The sequence below is a fragment of the Nyctereutes procyonoides genome, unplaced genomic scaffold (genome assembly GCF_905146905.1).
Source record: "Nyctereutes procyonoides isolate TBG_1078 unplaced genomic scaffold, NYPRO_anot_genome, whole genome shotgun sequence".
NCBI classification, from domain to species: Eukaryota; Metazoa; Chordata; class Mammalia; order Carnivora; family Canidae; genus Nyctereutes; species Nyctereutes procyonoides.
Genome location: NW_026575133.1, coordinates 16,879,418 through 16,894,384, shown reverse-complemented (window position 1 = coordinate 16,894,384; position 14,967 = coordinate 16,879,418). Strand labels below are relative to the sequence as shown.

The window sequence follows — 14,967 nt, the reverse complement described above, 5'->3', positions numbered from 1 at the left end:
GGAGCCCGTCTTCTCTACCTCAAAACAAAACAAAACAAAAACAAGGGGGTTAAAAAAAACAAACCCCAAAACCAAAAAAATCCACTGTAACAAACTGAGGTTGCTTTAAGAAGTGAAATATTTTAAGCAATCCAACCACAGATGCAACCAGGAAAGGAAAACATGTTGATTCTCTTAAATTCCTTGGAGGAAAACAGCTCCAACTTTCCTACCTCACTTAAAGGGACAACTTCCAGAAGGGGAAGGGGGGGCAGTGCTTTTTTTTTTTTTTCTCATGGTGGTCAGTGGTGAAGAGGCCATTGCTATTATGAAATCTGCCTTCCCCATCTGTTTGCACTTGCTCCTAATGAAGTTGGGGAAGTTCATTTGGAAAAAGTGAGAGCCTTACTGGACCTCCTCCCCTACACACACACACATACACACACACACACACACACTTTGAGGACGAAATGAGCTTTTAAGGGGATCATTTCATTTGACAGCCATTTGCCCTCAAAAGATCCAGAACACCATCCACCCACTCCAAATACCTCAGATTCAGTGGTTTTTCTGGTTTGGCTGAGGGAAGGAATTTCTGGACAAATCACAAGAAAGTCATTCCTGAGAGAATCCTGCCAACTGCCCGCCCCCCCAACACAGGTGACTAAGCTTGTCAGGTAATGGGCTTGGTCTGAGAGGACCTGTCTGAACCTGGATGTGGGACCCTCCGAGCATTCCAGCTTCATTCCAGCCTTAACCATGCAAAAAAAATACAGGGCAAACCTTGTCAACGTGAACACAATGGCAATATCTATAAAAATCCTAATGAACCTTGCATTTTGCTCGCCATTCTACTCATCCAAGAACTTGCGACTCATCGTTCCGGCCTCTATATGCCTCTTCCGTCCAAGTTCAGCATCATTCTTTCCATTCAGCACCATGCTGTGCTTCCATGGCCTCGGATGACTTGTCCGCCAAGAAAAGACAGCTTCCCCACTCCCGAGTGCCCCACTCCCCACCCTCCACATCCTGGACAAGTTAGACCCACTTGCTTTTTCACATCCTTCTTTGGAACTTTCTCCCACATTCCTCCACCTTCTCTGGAATTCCTCCACAGATTCCGAGTGCCTCCAGGCTCTGAGGCCAGAGCTGCAGAGTGGCACCCTCGGACTCAGATCTGCTCCTCTAACAACTTCTGTCTCCATCCTCAGCTCCCAGCAGCTTCCCTGGCTCACAGTCAGTGTTTCAAATATTTCTGAATGAAAGAAGGCAGCACTCCATGTTTATTAAACACTTGGCATCTAATTTCCACTAAAGGCCTATAACGTAGGTATTAGCATTTTCATTTCACAGGTGATAAATTTGAGGCCCCCAGAGAGTACATGACTTGCCCCAAATCTCCAACTGTTAAGTGTCTAAGGTTCAGAGATCTCCCGGTGACACACCCTTTGTCTCCAGAAGAGACACCTCTTAGCCCCTTCTCCATTGTCAAGACATTGCCCACAAATAATATTCCTGGGACCTTCGCAATGACCCCATCAGATAGTTATTAATAACAACCCTGCTTTACAAACGCAGGACCGGGTAGCATAAATCCCTGCGTTCTTATTGCAGTCCTGCTATTCTTTTCCAGAACCTTCTTTGAAAGACCACAACAACTGCTGTGATGAAAAAGAGTCTGATTCTCCCATAGCCTAAGCCCCTGGGAGGAGGGGGTGGGGGAGGTCGGTGAGGAATTCCAAGAAGCCATGTTAACCTTTTCAATTACAAACGCCTTGAGGGACTTCATTCTCAAAACCACTCTGAAGACCACAAGCATTTATGATCCTTCTAAATATACCCACATGAGCCTCCAGAAGTATCTCAGGTAGTCAGAACCCAGCTCCATAAAACACATAAATACATTTAAAATAGAAGTAACTGTTTCCACCCTTCTATTTTTTGTTTAATGACTGAGTGTACCCCAAATAGAAATGTTGGCAGCCACCCCTTTTAATAGCACTATTTATATTTAACTTATCAGGATATAAATGGAAGCACAGTAGGCTCACAGCAGATCTTGGTTTATTTGCTTTCAACTTCAGAGCCAGGCAGTCCTGAGTTCCTACTGGCAATAAAAATAAAGAAACACAAGTAAGCGTTCTCACCTCATCTCCGGCTTCCAGCTATCCTGCCCTTTGGTACATCCAGTTTCTCCCACTGGAGCATCTCAGGGGTGTCCTGTGGGGAAAGGAGAGAGGTGTCAAATGGACTCAGCTTTTCAGATAATGAAAAGGAAGAGGACTTCTAGAGAAAGGCTTTGTGGTGGTGGCTACAGTAGGACTCTAGGAAAACTCAACCAGAGCAAATCAGGGCGAATGCAAAAAAAAAAAAAAAAAAAAAAAAGAAAGAAAGAAACAATATTCCTATAAGAGCTGTCCAAACTCCCCACGCCCAGCCCCTCTCCAGCACCCTCACGTTGTTTAGATTTCAGGCTCTTGAAGAAAATGTATTTCTTTTGACATTTAATAATGTCTGTTGACACGCAACATCCCTGCTAGGCCTTTTCATTTTTTTTTATTAAATGATGTAAATTCTGTAACTGAGACCAGTTGTCATCAAACATCATAAAGCCAATCATGCCTCAAGTCATCAATATTTATTGTCCCCGGTGGGGGAGAGGCTGTTTTCAGTTTGGGGCAGATGGGTTTAATTTTTAAGTGGGATAGTTAAAGCAGACGCACCTAGGATAAAATGTCAGGCCAGCAAGGATCTGCCGACATGGTACGATTGAGATGTTCACACAGCTGGAAGGAAGGGGATGGGGGAGAGAAGGGTATCCAGGGAGAAGGGAGAGAGGCAAAGTGGAGGGGAGGCATGGGCCAGAGAGGGGGGAAGAAAAAAAAGTGGTTCTAACTCTGGGAAATGAACTAGGGGTGGTGGAGGGGGAGGAGGGTGGAGGGTGGGGGTGAATGGGTGATGGGCACTGAGGGGTACACTTGACGGGATGAGCACTGGGTGTTATTCTGTATGTTGGTAAATTGAACACCAATAAAAATTAATTTATAAAAAAAAAAAAAAGTGGGAAGAGAGAGAAGGAAAGAATGTATGCTCATCGATGTGTAGCATTTACAGAACCCAAACCTCCACAGAAGGATGTGCAAAGACTTGGGGAGGGGAGGAGGATGACAGGCTGAGCACTCCAGTGACAAGTAAATTGGACAAAGTGAAAGTGAAGTTCAGGAGAAGGAGGGAAAGTGATAGAGAACCTGAAAGAGAAGGTAAAAGGCAATAAATGGGATAAAATGTGAGAGAAAGTGAAAGACAAAAGAATGAGAAAGGAAAGGAAAACATGAGAGTCAACTAGAAGGTGAAAAGAGAGAAGGAAAAGGAATGGGGAGATCTGTAGAGAGAGAAAGCGAGAGAAGGAGGGAGGGGAGAGGCAGGGGCAGGAGGGCCAGCCTGGGTGGTGGGGATCTTGGGGATCTTGGGGAAGGAGGGGGCAGGCCTCATGGGAGGGGGCTTGGCCAGTCTTTGGGTAGACCAGTCCAGGGTCAGTCAGGAGGGGGTGGGGTTTGTCTTCGGCACCTTCACCTGTCCCGCCTATGCCCCCTCCCCTGTTACAGACAGGCCTCTGGAATGTTCTAGAATTTTCTCATACCTGACCCTCAGGAAAAGCCAAGTATTTCATTCACATTGAGGCATAAATGACTAATTAGTAAGGCTTCAAATGGTATATTTCTGGCTGGACTCGAGTTTTCCTTATTTGGTTTTTTTAGTTCTAATGGCAAATCCTGAGACATTTGGCATCCAGGTAGGGAAAATTTCAGGAGATGTGAAGCTGGTGACCAGAGTCTCAACCATAATCAAGTCTGTCCTTCCTGAATGTTATGTGGGGGATACACTTTGCAGACCAAAAGTTCTTTTTTGGAGTAACAGACGGGAGCAGTGTGACTATGCCTTGGACCTGGGTGGCCCGGTGATAAACCTTGGGGCCTGAGGCTTCTGATTGGGACCCAGTCCTGCGCTGCTGAATAGAGGGACCAGAAGTGGGACCTATGGGGGACAGAGGATGAGAAGCCTTGTCCTTTGTCCTCGGGGTTCAGTGTCTGGCAGAGACCAGGGCCTGGGAAGGAGGAGAGGCCAACAATGGACTGCTCCGGAGTGTCCTTAAACACCCAAATTCTGCCCACGCTGGCTTTTGTGCTGATGTCAGTCAGAGGCAAGAAAGGAAGAAGGAAGGAAAAAACCTTAATAAAGAAAATTTTCAAAAAAACTCCTGGAGAAAAATAAATAGGTCAAACCTCAAAGCAAGCCCAGCAAACTCTCCCCAATGGTCCAGCTCATCACAGGCGGCCTTCCTATTTATGTAACGTGGCCCGTGAGGTAGGCGAGGGCCAGCCCCCCCCCCCCACAGCATGGATGAGGGTTCTGAGGCACAGAGGCCCCCACACAGGGTCTCAGGACCTGTTGGAAGCACCAGAGGAGCCAAACCTGAGGATCTCCCCCACATCTGCCCCCTCCCTGGAAGAAGAGATGAGGGGCGTGGATTGGCGTGCCAACACCCCATGACTGGCCTCTGTTTCTCCCACCTTGTCTTGTGCATTCCTAAGTGGAAAGAAACTGCATTCTAGGCCTCCCCCACTCCTGAATTTTCTAGTCGGATCTGGACTAGTGCCAGGGCCTGAATGCCACCATGGTCTCTCCCGGTAGCCCACAGTCGGGCAGCCCTGGTAGCTCAAGCTCAACCTTGTGTCATCTGAAACGGCTCCAGGCCACTCCTGCCCGGCACCCAGCTAGCACCCCAGAGCTCACCAAGGACACGGGGTCCCTGTCCTTCTGGAGACTGAGGCCCAGGGCTGACTGCTGACATGAAAGCTGCACTGGATGGTTCGGTGCCCCACATCTTCACTAACGTTTTGTCTTTTCTTTCTGATCCTTGGAATTGTTACCAATTAGCATCTCATTGCTTTTTAATTGCTTATTTTCTAATTACTAATGAAGTGAAACAGTTCTTCATAAACGTCTTGGCCATTTAGCTCTCTCTTCTAGGAATGGTGCACATCTTCCCGTTGGGTTTCCTGTTTTCCTCTGGCTCCTTTGCAGTATTTTGAAGTCTAGAGTCTATTCCTTTGTTGGTTTTAGACAATGTTCATTATCTCCTCCCAACCTTCCACCCCTCAGTTAACAGTGGTTCTAGTGGCCATGTTTGAACAGATATTTTTCATTTTGATGTAGTCAAGTTCACTGATCTTTGCCATGTGGTTTATGTTTCTGGTGTCTAATTGAAGAAATCCTTACCGCCCTAATGTCAAAAAGATATTCTTTTACATATTCTTCTATGGAATATGTAGCATTTTTCTTTCACATCGAGGCCTTTTCTGATTTCATCTTTGAATGTGGTTTGAATTAGAGCCACAATTTTATTCATGCAGTGAGCCAGTTACCCCAACAGAACATACTAAATAAATAATTCATTTTTTTCCCTCCACGGCATCCCCCTTTTTTTTTTGAAATCATATATCATGGGTCTCTTTCTAAGTTGTTTTCTTTATTCTGTTTCTCTGTTTCTGCACTAGTACCCCACTACCTTTATGAACACTGTAGAATGTCTTGTTTTTATGCTTTTTAAAGGGTTGATTTATAGACATTTTTACTCTGGGCTACTTTAGTCTTATTACTACAATGTGAGTCTTCCAGTGACTCTGCTGAAAATCCCAGATGTTCATGAAGGACTCTCCCTTAGCTGGTCAGAACTCAAGTGTCTCCCAAGCCTGGGTAAACTCTGGACATCATTTACCTCGTAGTGGAAACCTCAGGATGATCCTTTCCCTGGCTTCTGGGAGTTTCACTCTGAGCGAGCACATTAGAGTATTCCGCAGAAACTCCTGATGTTCTTTCTGAATTTAACCTCCTCCCTCTCTGGTTCTCTGCCCACAGGTTCCCATCTCCTCAGCCTCACTAAAGCCTCTGATCTTTCTTCTCAGAAGAAGCGACTTTCTTCTCAGCTCAGTGAGGCAGCCATGGACTGCTTGAGGCCTTCTTGTTGGTGCAGTATTCTAGAACCTTCCTCCAAGAAGGACAGGGATCATAGGATTTACCTCATTTGTTTGCCTTTTCTCAGAGACCAGAGTCCTGCCGTTGGATGCCTGAGAGCAGCTGCTTCGTGTATTTGACCCTGTTTTCTACTTGTTTATGGTGGGATGGTAAGTCCAGTTCCAGTAACTTCAACAGGACCATAGGCAGAAGTCAGGGATGACTCCTTTCATGGGCATAGGTAAACTACTCTTGCATCTGGCAATTTTGTGAACACTTCTGAATATTAAGAGCTTTCCCATTGATCATTACCATTTACAAAGAAAGTTTTTCTGTTTATTCTTTTAATTTCTACATCTTATTTTTTTCTCATTGTATTGAATGGAATATCTTACACTATATTATATAGATGGTATATATATATATATTTAGTATATATATTATGTACTTTTAAAAAGTAACCTTACCTTTTTTCTCAGCTAAAAAAATATATATAATTATATGTTGAACTGTATTGAAATCATACTCTGGATATATTGAGATAACTATGTAATTTTTCTTTTTAGTACATTAATATGGTGAATTATAATACTAGGGATGCCTGGGTGGCTCAGTGGTTCAACATCTGCTTTTGGCTCAGGGCATGATCCTAGGGTCCTGAGATTGAGTCCGGCACTTGCCTATGTTTCTGCTTCTCTCTCTGTCCCTCATGAATAAATAAATAAAATCTTAAAAAAAAAAAGAATTACAATACCAGATTTGCTGAAATGATCTTTGTGCTCTGAAATACAGTTTACCATGATCTATTTTAGCTATAATGTTGAATTTGGTGGGCTAATACTTTCCTAGCTCTTACCTTTTTTACTATTCTGAGTGTTCAGTTGAGGCATATTCCTCCGACAAAATATGTTAGACAAACTTCTCTGATTTCTCAAACAATTGGTGTAAAGCAAGGATTAACTTTTAATCTGACAATTTAAAAGAACTTATTTCTAAAATTGTTTGATACCAGGGCTTAAAATGAAAAGTTATTTGATCAGCATATCTATTACTTTATTGTTTTGTCTAGTCAATACGTCTATTTTTCTTACCCCAGTTTTGGCTTTTTATATTTTTCTGACAATTTATCCATTTTGCCTACATTTCCTGAGTTTTTCGTACACAGTTGTTCACAATATACTTTTATTACTCTCTACTGCATCTGTTAAGTATTTATCTGCTTTCATTGTGTACCTATTTTTTTTTTATATCTTCACTCCCTTTTTAAAAAATGATTTTTCATGAGAGATCCTTATGGTGAAGGAACTGTTCAGTGTGTTTACTAGGGTGGCAGACACATGAATCAAAACATAACAAAACTGCATAGAACTAAGTACACACATGTGCAGACACACCAACGCGTATGAGCACAACAGAGAAATTCTAAATAAAATCAGTATATTGTATTTGTGTCAATATCCTGGTTGTGCTTTATACTCTGGTTTTGCAAAATGTTACCTTTGGGGGAACTGAGGAATGAGTACACAAGACTCTTTCTACATTAATTCTTCTGATAGCATGTAAATCTACAATTCTCTCGACCAAAATTTCAATGAAAAAAATCAATTTTGCCAGATGTTTGATTCTCCTTACTAACCTTTTCAAAAATGCTAGCATGCTAGCTTTTGCTAGTATTTTTTTTTAGTTTTATAATAGTCTGTTTTAATATAAACAATTGTTGGAATTAATCAATCAATGTCCATTTCAGGAAGTTCCTTGTCTGAATCTGAAGGCACTGCTGTGTCTGTACCCTGCTTGGCAGCCTGAGGGCCTAGGCTGTCTCCTTGTTCCATCCACTGGTCCATTCTGCTCTGCCTGTTTCTTTTGCTCCTCTTTTGGAGGTTCCATTTTGGGTTTGGGCTTTGAAAATATAGGGGCACAGATACTCATCAGCTCCTTAATTTTACCTTCAATTTTTTTTTTTTTTTTGCCTTGACAATTGGATCCACGGTCAGACTCTGCTTGTTCTGCAGATTCAGTTTGTCATTCATCCACTCCATGGCCTTATCTATTTTTTTCTGTTTCCTGTTTCATTAATTTCTATACTGTATTTATTATTTCTTCCCATCACGCCATTCTGAGATTTTGGTTTTTGCCACTTAAGAAGTATAAAAGCTTAAATATCAAAGGCTAGTTGATTTGTTTTCAGGGATTTTTTTTTTTTGACAAATGTATTTAAAGCCATATGTTCCTTCTTCGATCTGTCAAGCAGATTTGACATACCATGTTTTTTTTTTAAGTTTATTTTTTTTAAGGTTTTGTTTATTTATTCATGAGAGACACAGAGTGAGGAGCAGAGACATAGGCAGAGGAGAAGCAGGCTTCCTGCGGGGAGCCTGCTACGGGACTCGATGCCAGGACCCCGGGATCACGGCCTGAGCCAAAGGCAGATGCTCAACCACTGAGCCACCCAAACATCCTGACATACTATGCTTTCATTGTGCTATTAACGTTAAGTATTTTAGAATATCCTTTATGTTTTTCTCTCTAACCCAAGAGTAATTAAAGAGCCAACTTTTTAGTTACCCAACAGATATAACTTTTTAAGCTAATAATTAGCTACTGATTTCTTATCTCCCCAACATGATCAGAAAACATTGTCTGGTTTATTTCCTTAGAATTTATTGAGGCTTCTTTCATGGCTAAATTGTTGCCAGTTTTTGTATAGGGTCTATGTGAGCTCAAAACGTGATGTGTATATAGTCTGTGTGAAATGCATTGTGCTATAAACACCTAATTCGAGTTCATTAATCATGTATATCTCCATATCTTGTTTTTTATTCATTTTCTTCATTTTTACTTTCGAGCCAATCCGGAATCTCTGTGTATTTTTTTATTATTGGATTTAACCTAGTTACAATTACTAATATATTCAGACTCATTCCTGTCGCTTTATTCAGGGGTTTGCCTTCAGCACATGGGCTTAGGTCAAATTCTCTAGAAGCAGAGCCCGAGACAGGAATTCTTGTCTAAGTGACGCTTGAGAGTAGGGCCTCCGGAGGGGAAGATTTGGGAGTGCAGTACAGGGCAGGGAAAGCAGAGGAGGACAGCTTCCAGTTGGAGAGAAGCTTCCCCCGTGGAGGGTGGAGCTCACCCTGACGTTTACCTGCTGCCTGCCATGAGCAACCGTCCAGGTCCTGCTGTACCTCCCACAGGAGACAGAGAGATCAGTGATCTGCCCTGGGCAGTGTGCAAAAGAGAAAAGGGCATACATACCCTAAAAGCACTCCCACACCCTGGGAACCAGCCTTCTTTCTCTTGGGGTGCTCCCACTCCTCAACCTGGAGACCCCATCATCTTGAGCCTCACTCTGGCCTCAGTGGTAACTGCAGAGCTGGGAGCAGAGAAGGGAGCAGCAACCTTTGCCAGCTCGCCCTCTTGTCCTACCCTTTCAATTTCCACTCTTCCTTTTCTGTTGTGGACTCTTCTCTGAGGACTCAGGCCACTCAGTTTTTTGGTGGATGGATCGGAGGTTGACCTGAGTGACCACCTGGACTTGGAGGATCAACCCCCATCTTTTCCACTCTCCATGGTCCCTTCCCCTAGGATGAGTCTTGTCCCAGGTGGCTCTCCCATCTCTCAGGTAAGTAGCCTCCTGCTGGGTGCACCCTAGGTCCTACAGCCTGGACCCTATATACCTGTGTCTTTGGGAGACGGCATTTCAGACTTGAGCTAAGATCCTCCCTGCCTCAACCCACCCCCACCTCATTATATGTAACCTAAAGTGGCCAAAACTCTTTGGGGTGGTTCATAATAAAAAAAAGGAACATGTAAAGTCGGAAACAAAAACACTTACAAATAAAGTTCGAGAGACTCCAAGTCGCATACACGGAAAGGTAAAAGAATTCTTTCAGGGAAAAAAAATCGTTGGATTTCAGCCCCAACTTTTACTGGCAGCTGAGGTAAACTAGAAGGCACTGGACCACATTCAACTGGTTGTCACTGGATGCGGTTTTTTTTGTTTTTGTTTTTGTTTTTTTGGAAAATCTACAGCAAACATTTCTAATTTTTAAAATCCCTCTTTCCAAGGGACGCCTGGGTGGCTCAGTGGTTGAGCATCTGCCTTTGGCTCAGGTCATGATCCCAGAGTCCTGGGATTGAGTCCTGCATCAGGCTTCCCGCAGGGAGCCTACTTCTCCTGCCTACCTCTCTGCCTACGTCTCCGAGTCTCTCATGAATAAATAAAATCGAAATAAATAAATAAATAAATAAATAAATAAATAAATAAATAAATAAATTCCCTCTTTTCCAAAGACCTATCTGTTAAACAATTTGGTTCAACTCCTCCTCTATTCTTTTATCTGGACAATTTTTCCTTCAAACTCACTTGACAAGTAGAAGGCTAATCACTGAATGCTCTTTGCATCCGCTTTCAGCTCACAATGACCACTGGATGACAGTCTTTGAGGATCTGTGATGCTGGAAGGGAGCTGAGAGCTACAGAGAAGGGGATAGACATCCCCAGAGAAGCATGTCGTGGGTGCGAATAGAGACTGAGCTCTGTGTCCTCAGCTTCTTGTCCCAGCTCTGCCTCAGAGAAGTCTGTTGTTTTCAGCTCTGGGCTTCAGTCTACTCGTTGGGAAAATATGAGTAAGACTAGAGCCCCCCTCCTAGATGTGTTGTGAGAGTTAAATAAGGTGATGAATACACAGCGCACCACCCAGGATAAGGAGGATAAGGCGAGTTACAACATCACAACAAGAGCCAGTATTTTCTGATGTGCGCTACTCCCAGTCCCTGTGCTGAGAGCTTTGACTCCATTCTGCAGCTGAGCTCTCCATGAGTCTGGGGAGCAGATGGACATTTTAATAATGAGGAGTCTACACTGGAGGCTTTACTGTGGGAGGGGCCCACAGGTAAGCTCTCCCCTTCCCCTTCGATAGATGTAGAAGCTGATATCCAGCGGGAGGGGATGACTCGCTCGAGGTCTTTCTAATTGCAGAACCAGTACTCTTCCAGTCCGAGTCCACAGCCAGCTTTGGTTTGCATTTCTGCTTCCATGTCAGCGTTGGGTTAAACAAAACTTTTTAAAAGATGTATCTTCACTATCCCCTTCCCCGTGAGGAGGCCTCTGTGACTTCTGGGAAGGAGGTGTAGTCTTGTACTCAAATGGTGTGTGTGTGTGTGTGTGTGTGTGTGTGTGTGTGTGTGTTTCCTGTCCCCACTCCCAGAGCAATTCATTTCCTACCTTGAATCCTTGTGCTGGGATTTTTTATAGCAAACTATCCCCATTTCACAAGTAGCCTCAAGCAACAATTAGTCCTGCATGTAATTTTTGAATCAAATGGGGGGGGGGGGGTTTGGGTGGGAACCGTGCAAGCCGTTTGCAAGCAGATGTAGCCCGAGGTGGAGTCACTCCCTGTGTTGTGGGGAGGCCGGGAGGGGCTGGAAGGAGAAAGAACAGAGGCCCAGCCTGGTGTACGGCCTGGAGCTCTGAATTAGGAGGCAGAAGAGTGGGGACTATGTGGTGGGCAGGATAGAGACCCCCACAGATGCCCACGCTCTAATCCCCCAGAAGCTGTGAACATTATCTAATATGTCAGGACTTCTTCTGTGGATGTGACTCAGACTAATTAAGGACTTTGACACGGGGGACAGGATCCAAGTGGATGTGAAGTAGTCCCATGAGTCCTCAGAAGCAGAGAACCTTTCCTAGCTATGGATGGGGAGACGTGCCGGCAGAAGGGGCAGGGCATGCACGGCTGCTGGCTTGGAAGATGGGAGGAAGGGGCCACGAGCCAAGGAAAGCGGTGGCTTCTGGAGGCTGGAAAAGGCAAGGAAATGGATTCCCCCCTTAAAGCCTCCAGAAGGAACAAAGTCCTGGTGGCACCTTGATTTTAGCCAGTGAGACCCATGTCTGACTCTTTAAGATACTAAATTTGTGTTGTTTTAAGCGCTAAGTTAGTGGTAATTTGTTATAGCAAATGAATGCAGCCTGGTTCCTTTTTCCTAACGCTTCATCCCTTCCGTGACCTCTGTGAGCCTCGGTGTCCTGATCAGTAAAGCCAAGGTCACTTCTTATAATCCCCAACTTTCCAGGCCTGGCCAGCCCTGGGGACCTAAGAAGTCAGTTCAACAGTAACATACGACTGTGTGACTCTGCCCTATACCTGATGAGTCTGCAGGCACCTGGCAAGCCTCCTCCGTGAAGCCTCGCTAGAGGACAAAAGACCTGCTTCCTGCACTCTAACTAGCAAGCTGCCTGGAGCTTCCCTATCAGGCCCCCTGTGGCCCCAGCCAAAGGACCAGTCATCAGTTTCCCTGCCTGGCCTGCTTCCACCCCTGCTGCCTCCGGGACCACCTGGGAGCCCTCTAAAACCACATCCCCCACCCCAGATCGATTGAACAGAATCTCCAGGAGGCCCTGCAAACTGTCATCTTGCAAAAGAACACGAGGGAATTTGGGAGACTGAGGATTTAGTCTGTCGTCTTCCAAGAATTATATCATTCCTCCAACATGTGGGGCAAGTCATTTGATCTTCCTGGGTCTCATTATTCTCCTGTATAACCTGAAAAATCCGTCCCTAAGCTTCCTTCCAGAACTGAAGCTCTCACGCACAATAGTATCTTCCTTTCATTTTCTGAAGACACCTTAGGATTTTATCCCATCACGGGGCTGTTGTGGCAAGCATCCTTTTCTCTGTACAAAGCTGTGTAGATTTGGGACCCTGGGATGGGTCTAAACTAAGGCTGTAGCATATCCCAGAATTTGTCTCAAAATATATAAATGCATTTTTAATTCTTAGTAAAGTAAAATAAAGGCAACTCCAGCATTCTGATGAATACTCAAGAGATGGAAAGCAGTGCCTGAAAATTTGATAGAGGTCACCTCGTGGGTGTGGGGTAGGGGGCAGGGAAGGTGGGAGAGAGGGTGCAGGGAGCAGGGAGGCAGAGAGGAGGGGTAGAGGAGGTAGGGGGAGGTGTGAGGGGAAACCAGAAATGCCGAAGACCTACCTCCTCCATCATCAACAGGTATAGAATCCATCTGCTCTGCCTACTTCCTTAGGTTAGCGTGAGAAGCCACAGCATGGTCTGTTTGGACCATTCTCTAAACTGTTGAGTGTTACGGGGCGGTAAAAGGTTCTGCTGCTTCTCCCTCCTTCTTGAGCATGGACCCTTAGCAGCCAGCCTTCTGAGACAATGTTGTCCTGTTAAGAGAACAACGAAGCCCAGAGAAGGCAAACGACCCGTTCAATGTCTCACCTTCCCAAATATCAAGAGTCATTGATCTAAATCCAGCCCATTATATCAGTGAGGGGAGGCAAGCTGTGTTCCAGTAGCAAACAACCCCCAAATAACAAGCTTTCTTTGTCAACAAGTCCATCACAGGTTGGAAGGGCTTCTGTTTGTTGTGGTCATGGAGGCACCAAGGCCGATGGAGCAGCCATCATTTCAAATCATATAGGTCACCGTGCCAGAAAGAACGAGAGACCTTTGGAGGGTCTGGTGAGTGTGACACACGTCACTTCTGGTCACACTCATTGGTAGGAACTAATCACAAGACTCCAACCCACTACATGGGGCCACTAGTAAAAGGTGGTACAAACACACCAGGCACCTGCCCAGCAGGAAGGTGTGCAAAAGGCACTATTGCCCATCACATCCATGTGTCCGTCCCCCTCCTCTCCATGGTCCCTCCTCTATAAAACCTCTCCCCATCCCACAAACTGTATTCCTGAAAGTTCTGTTTGACCGGAACATCAAGTCTGATCCCTCAGCCTTTCGTACATGCTAGGACTGGTGCTTTGCCTTTGGGCCTTTGATACCCAGCACAGGGCCTGCGTGTGGGAAGATGAATGCTGCTTCCAAATACACATGACATTTTCTTTAATTTTTGTTTAACAGCTATAATGCACCAGTGTTATTTAAACGACTTGAAAATTATTTAATCCTTAAAAAAAACCGTTGTGGTCATAACTTATTTCCCCCATTTTATAGCTGAGGGCCTTGAGGCACAGAGAGGTTAAGTAACCAACCCCGGGTCACAAAGCTACCAAGGGGTGGAGTGGGGAGCTGCACTCAGGAGTAGTCTTGATAATCAAGGTGCGTGGTGTCTACACCCTGCTGCTGCTTGATGCCCCAGCAGGGAGGGTCCAGCTGAGCACCCCTTCCCACTCTTTGATTCTAACACCCAGCTCAGTGCTCAAGCAGGCTCCATGAGGGCCCCCTCCCCTTTTGGGGGAGCATCATAGACATTGTAACCCAGTTCCCCTCTCTGTCAAAACTTGCCTGTCTTGAGTCCTACCCCCCCCTCTCAGAAGCTTGCCCTCTACAGACCTGATAAATTCCAGGAGAGCTGGGAGGTGCAAAAGATCATTATTTTCCCCTTGACAGTTTTGCCGAGGGCTGGCCCTGGAGCAGATAAACCACCCTGGGCAGAACCAGGCTGGTGGCACCGGCAGCTCAGCTCCTTGTGATGCAAACATGCAGGATCTGTAGACCGATTTGGAGCAATGTCTTCCAGCGATGAGCCTCTGAGCACCCAGTTGAGGCCTTGCTTCTTCTTTTCAAACGAGATCCTCAGATGAGGAGCCCAGGACGCCACAGGACGATGGGCGGGATGAGAGACTGCAAACATTCTGCTGTCTCACTGTCCTCCTTTTCGAACTGGCAAGTGGCTTTTCTATCTGGAGCCCTTGGGGGACTTTTGCTGGTGTCCCTGACAAACGAATTCTTTCAGTTAAGGCCCGAATCTTTCAGGGTGAAGGCCACAGGGTTTACAAAGTGAGCTTTTGGAAGCTGAGGGTAAAAGCCCATGTCCACCATGGGGTTCCCGGACACAGAGTGGCTGCAGGAACGGCTCTGGCACATGGAGGTGGAGCCAACAGGTCTAGCCTTCATGGCCTGTGCTCTGAGCTGGGTTCTGAGGGACGCTGCACACACTGCGGACTCTCCTCACAGACTCTCAATGAAGTGCACCCTCCAAAGAAAGAA

At 45.3% G+C, this 14,967-nt stretch overlaps 1 long non-coding RNA gene across 1 annotated transcript; it reads right to left on the bottom strand.

The window, feature by feature from the left end:
- Nucleotides 1-2,074: 2,074 nt before the first annotated feature.
- LOC129493665 (uncharacterized) lies at nt 2,075-14,789 on the bottom strand. The gene is made up of 3 exons (XR_008661184.1): nt 14,311-14,789; nt 12,988-13,181; nt 2,075-2,199 (listed from the first exon to the last, which is right to left on the bottom strand). It is a non-coding gene; the product is annotated as an uncharacterized LOC129493665 (long non-coding RNA).
- Nucleotides 14,790-14,967: the final 178 nt, after the last annotated feature.